Raw genomic sequence first — 6,000 nt, 5'->3', positions numbered from 1 at the left:
ATTTGGACTGGGAACATAAAGGTGAACTATTTTTAGCTCGGTGGGCTCATGACACTTCAGGTCATCAAGGGAGAGACGCAACATACAGATGGGCTCGTGACCGAGGGGTGGACTTAACCATGGACTCTATTGCACAGGTTATCCATGATTGTGAAACATGCGCCGCAATTAAGCAAGCCAAACGGTTAAAACCTTTGTGGTATGGGGGGCGGTGGTTGAAATATAAATATGGGGAGGCTTGGCAAATTGACTATATCACACTCCCTCAAACCCGCCAGGGTAAACGCTATGTGCTTACCATGGTGGAGGCGACCACCGGATGGTTGGAAACATACTCTGTGCCCCATGCCACTGCCCGGAACACTATTCTGGGCCTCGAAAAGCAAATCTTGTGGCGACACGGCACGCCAGAGAGAATTGAGTCGGACAACGGGACTCATTTCAAAAACAGTCTCATAGATAACTGGGCCAAAGAGCATGGCATCGAATGGGTATATCACATCCCCTATCATGCACCAGCCTCTGGGAAAATTGAACGGTATAATGGGCTGTTAAAAACTACCCTGAAAGCAATGGGGGGTGGAACCTTTAAAAACTGGGATAAACATCTGGCACAAGCTACCTGGTTAGTTAACACCAGAGGATCTATCAATCGAGCTGGCCCTGCTCAGTCAGACCTTCTACATACAGTAGAAGGAGATAAAGTCCCGGTGGTGCATGAAAGGAATCTATTGGGAAAAACTGTCTGGATTCTTCCTGCAACGGGCAAAGGTAAACCCATTCGTGGGATTGCTTTTGCTCAGGGACCTGGATGTACTTGGTGGGTGATGTTGCAAGATGGTGAAGTCCGATGTGTCCCTGAAGGTGATCTGATTCTGGGTGAGAATACTTAATTCTGAACTGTATGTTGTTACTGCATAAGTGTCTTTCAGGTTAAGACAGTGGTGATGAGACCGGAGCTAGCTTCATCAAGTGGCGTCCAGTAACCTCCTCGAGTCTGACATCTTTAACCTGCAACCCGTGGGCACGAACCATGACAAAAGAGAGACTGCTAGCCAGAGAGACTGCTGAGAGACTGCTAGCCAGATGGAAACCCACAATCCTGAACCAAATGAACTTAATGGACTTTTTGTATAGAGATGAATCATAAACTAGTGATATGTATATATATATTTGAAAATGGAAAGGTAGTGGTGATCTGAGTATGACGTGAATGGTATGGAATAAGGGGTGGAATGTCCTGGTTTGGCCCAAACCAGGCCCATTAGTCTTAGAGAAACCAAGGTCACTGCTAAATTCCTCACTGCTTATGAGTGAAGAGCCAAAGGGGGGTCGCAGCTGCAGGGGGGAGCAGACAGGACAGGTGACCCAAGATTGACCAACGAGGTATTCCATCCCACACACGTCATTCTCACTTTCCTATTTATCACTAACCCACTGCCTCCTGGAGGTGGGGCCCAGGAGGGAGGGGCCCTCCTGTCTCCCACTGATTGGTACCAGCTTTGCCAATTTTCCAGTTAAAAGCCTGCAGGTGTGATGGCAGGGGAGCTATTGCATTTTGCCCTCTGCCCGTGCTGGGTGGAGCTGCTGCATTTTCCCCTCTGCCCATGCTGGGGGAGCAACTTTGCCTGAGGAGGATTTCCAAGCTCTTGATCTTGGTTTTGTACATATTTGTATATATTTGGTTATTTCTATTATTATTGTTATTATATTCTTTTTCATTATTATAGTTTATTAAAACTGTTTTAACTTTCCAACCCATAAGTCTCTCTCCCTTTTCCCTTTCCCTTTCCCTTGGGGGGGGGAGAGGGTTAACAGAGAGCATCTGCCACCTGGTTAATAGCTGGCCCAGCTTTAAACCGTGACAAGCATGTTGGCTCTTCCTCTTTAAACACTGGTTAGCTTAGCTGTGACTGTGTGATAGAAGTTATTGTGTTGATATAGGCTAGCAGTGACTTACTATAATAATTTCTGGAAGGAGGAGAAACAGGGATAGGAGCTGTGATCAGAGTGATGGTTTTATCTGTTTCTGGACAGATTCTTCTCTGGGCACTCTCCATGCAGAGGTGTAGGAAGTGGCGATGCAGCCAGGACACTCAAGCCTTGCTTTCCCTGAGCCTAACTATAGCTAGGCTAGCTCCAAAAGGAAATATCCTTACGAAATTTTCAAGAAAGGAAAACTGACTCAGCTGAAAGGAGACCTGACTCCAAACCTAGGAACAGGGTAAAGGCAGCCTTTGCAGCCACCGGGCAGATGTTCAATCTCTATCAAGGAGCAGCTTGAGACAGCTTGAGCTGGATACTAAGATTTGGAGTGGTTTACAATTGTAACACCGCAGCAAATGGAGACATGCCAAAATAATGCTGAAAGAGTGTTTTTAAAGAAACTTAAGTGGCCACAGGGTTGGAGGAAAGGTTTCTCTTATGAAGTAAAAGCTGGCTAAAGGGTAGGAAACAAAGAGTAAGGTTTAGTGGGGCATTTTACTTTCAAGGAAAAATCTTGGAATCAGTTTTATTCAACATACTCATCAGAGACCTAGCGAAGGAAATCCACAGTGAAATTTCCAGATTCACAGATCGTACTAAACTCTTTTTCAGGCAGCCAATGCTTATGCTGATGGTGAAGAACCCCAGGACAGTTACTGGCAGGACAGTAACTGTTAGATTTACTGCTTCCACATGTACATATAATGAGACGGCATCTTATTCCAACCTGACCGTGGGCCAAGTGCTGGGTTAACATATGCCAGAGACGTGGGAAACTGTGGAGCAACAGGAAAACCCCTTAAATGGGGAAATCCTCCAGACACTAATGAAGTGATTAACTTAGTTTTATCCCATCATGAAATGTGTTTACATGTTTCCTGACATCATCTTCAAATCTCTCTCTTTTCATGGCAATCCTCTTTGACACAGCCAAGCGCTCTTCCCTCCACTGCAAGAGGCTCCTGCTATACATGAATATATTTAGGTGACTTCCAAGTTAGTAAGGAGCTTTCACCCAGCTGTAAAGGGGAAACATATAGCCTGCACTTATCCAGCACAAGCCATGGGACAACCTTCTCTTTCTCTCTCCCTTCTGTTTAAAATCATTGTTTAGACAAGGTGACAGAGAGAGAAAAGGAAAGCTACTGCTCACTTGCAGCTTCTCAGGCTTGCTAAGAGTAAGAAGTCTGGTCTGAAATCTCAGTTCATTAAAATCCCTACAGCTTGAAAGCTTTATCTTTCTGCCAAGAAGATACCCTTCCCGCACTCACCAGCTGTGGAGTGGAAATCACCATACCCCTGAATCATCAGAAGGATTTTTAGCCTGGCATCTTGCAGCAGTGAGGTACTTGCTGTCTGTCTGTCCGTCCACACAGCTGTCTCACAGCTGCTCCTCAGCAACTGTTTAACCCTTTGTCTGGTTTCGAGCATTTTTGGGTGACGGGTGATGACCTCAGACCTTGGAAAGTCTTACCAGTTTTGTGAAAATCAACACCTGCTAATGGCAAAATATGAAAATTGGGGTCTGAAAAGAAGTCAGTAGCAGCCATAAGAAAACACGCCAGATGGACAAACAGTGGTGCGGCCCTGGCTCTGGCTGATGGCTCCGCAGCAGCTCAGGAGGGCACCCCATGGGGCTGCCCAGTGAGCAGGGAGAGGTGTTTGCTGAGGACAGGGCAAAACAGGGCTTTGGTGAGATAGGTCACAGATCTTCAGGAAATCAAGCTTCATTAGTGCCTCTGCTCACAGAATGAATTTGTTATTAGGACTATGGTGACGTAGGATTATATAGGTCACTGTGACAGTAAAAAACTACCATTTTTATCTTCAGCGTGCTTTATCTTCAGCATTTTTAATCCGCAGTATCAACCTGACTGATTTATTACTACTTATAAACCACACTGACAAGGACTTCTTTTTAACTCCATGCACAAATACCCTGTTCCTAAAATATAGAAGATGCACATTGGCTATCTCTGTAAACAAGAGATTAGACTCTTCTGACTTTGTGACGTTGTCTCTCCATGCCCTCTCAAATATATATGACTGATCTAGCTTCTATATCTCAGCCATTTTCTAATGTAAGGAAACTATATTGTACTTTTTTTTCCGTTTTCCATTCCTACTGGAAATCTGGTATTTAATCCCTATAGATATAAACATAGATTGTATTCCAGCATATATTCCCATTCATATCCTATATATTCTCTAGTATGGTCAACTGTATTAGCTTCCTAATGACATGTAGCACTGTTTTTCCTAGCCCTGACTGTGTATGGGCTCACTGACCTACCACCACCACTCTTCTGACCACAGCCTTGGTTTTTACACTCACCTTCACACATGAACAATTAAATTCTGACCTGATTCTAACAGCTACAATGTAAAAAAATGTATTTGTATAATATATGTTAAGGATGCAAAGGCTGGCTGACAAATCCCATGGATTCCAAGACCCAGGGATCCCCCCTTGCTGACCACTGCAGCCTAGCCAGGAGTACACAGGGACTCAGGAGGTCTCTCTGTCCCGGTCTGATGGACACGGCTCCTGTCCCTATGTGCAGTTTTGGCCAGCAGTGAAGCTGAGCGTCTGTCCCAGGCAGTCACAGACACACACATACACACAGAGAGCACCAAGGCAGCCGGACACACAGACTGCCTAACAGACCACTGCCTTTAGCTGCACTCACATAAAAAACAACAGCCCTCACTCAAATGTTAGTAAGCCCAGTCCTGTTCCTCCTCTCTGGCTGATCAGGATTGAAGTCCTCGATGAAAACACACATGCCCTCACTTTCCAGATTCACAAACATACTCATATTCACAGATACTCAAATATCAGCCCAGCTTGTAAACCCGTCTAATATCCATGCCTGGACTCCCTTACCCGGTAAGCAGGTCTCCTCCTACTCTCCAGCCAGTCCAGTCTGAAGTTTACTAGCAAGCAGATGCATGCTCTACACTCTTGTCCCACAAGCATCCCCACAATTATGGATCCCTTGAATATTAGCACAGCTTCCCAGTCCACCCGTGCCCCGACCATGAGTCCCCTTACCCAGCACGGACTCTGACCTCGAGTCCTTCCTGATGCAGGCTTCCTCCTGCTCACTGACTAGTCCAGCTTAAAATTTGCTATGCAATTACATGCAGACATGCACACAGGATTAAATTATCTGGGGGAAAAATAAACACACTTTGCTATTTAGAGGTGCTGGCATTTAGACCTCTCCCACATACATACACACCCTGGTCCCTCCAGTTGCTGACACCTAGACCTGCAAGCCTATGGCCCAGGGTCCCTCCAGTTGGGACCACCCGCACCCCTCTTGCATGTCTGTCTCTCTAGTTGCTGGCACCAAGACCTACAGGTGCCTTCTCCAGTTGCTAGCACTTAAGGCTTGCAGCACTCACACATGGGATACAAAGTGAGATTACACAGGAAAAAAAATAGTTAAGTAAAGGATTTAATAAGAAGCCAGGACAGACTGCAGTGATCAAGCAGAGGCTCAGTCAGACAAGCACATTGACTGGCAGCTTGCACACACGACCGGCCCCTTTAACACCCCTCTCCTCTATTTTCCCACGGTTCCTCCTCCCCAGTCCACCCTGATCCCCACCACCACCTTTCTCCACCTTTAGCTCTGCCTCTAAACATCCCATAATAAATTTTGCACAGTCCCACACGCCCCTTCTGATATCCCATGACGAGTTTTGCACAGCCCGATCCCGTGTCTCCCTCAAACACCCCCCGCCCCCGCTCCGCACCCAGGGCAGCCTTGCTCCCCCTTCCCACCGGTTAGAGAGCGCAGGCTGCCCCCTCCAGCGCGGTGCCGGAGGGCCGTGGCTAATGGCCCATCGCTAATGGCCCATCGCTAATCCGAGGCTGAAGAGGTCTGGTCTTTCTTATTGTCTCCCTTACCGCCTGCTGTTAGGTTGGTGTATCTGCGTGTTTATTTTATCACTTTCCTTGTTATGTGTTATTTCTTCTAAACTGAAGAGTTGGAGCCAGATAAC

The sequence above is a fragment of the Nyctibius grandis genome, chromosome 1, assembly GCF_013368605.1.
Source record: "Nyctibius grandis isolate bNycGra1 chromosome 1, bNycGra1.pri, whole genome shotgun sequence".
Taxonomy (NCBI): domain Eukaryota; kingdom Metazoa; phylum Chordata; class Aves; order Nyctibiiformes; family Nyctibiidae; genus Nyctibius; species Nyctibius grandis.
Note: the sequence above shows the minus strand (reverse complement) of the source record.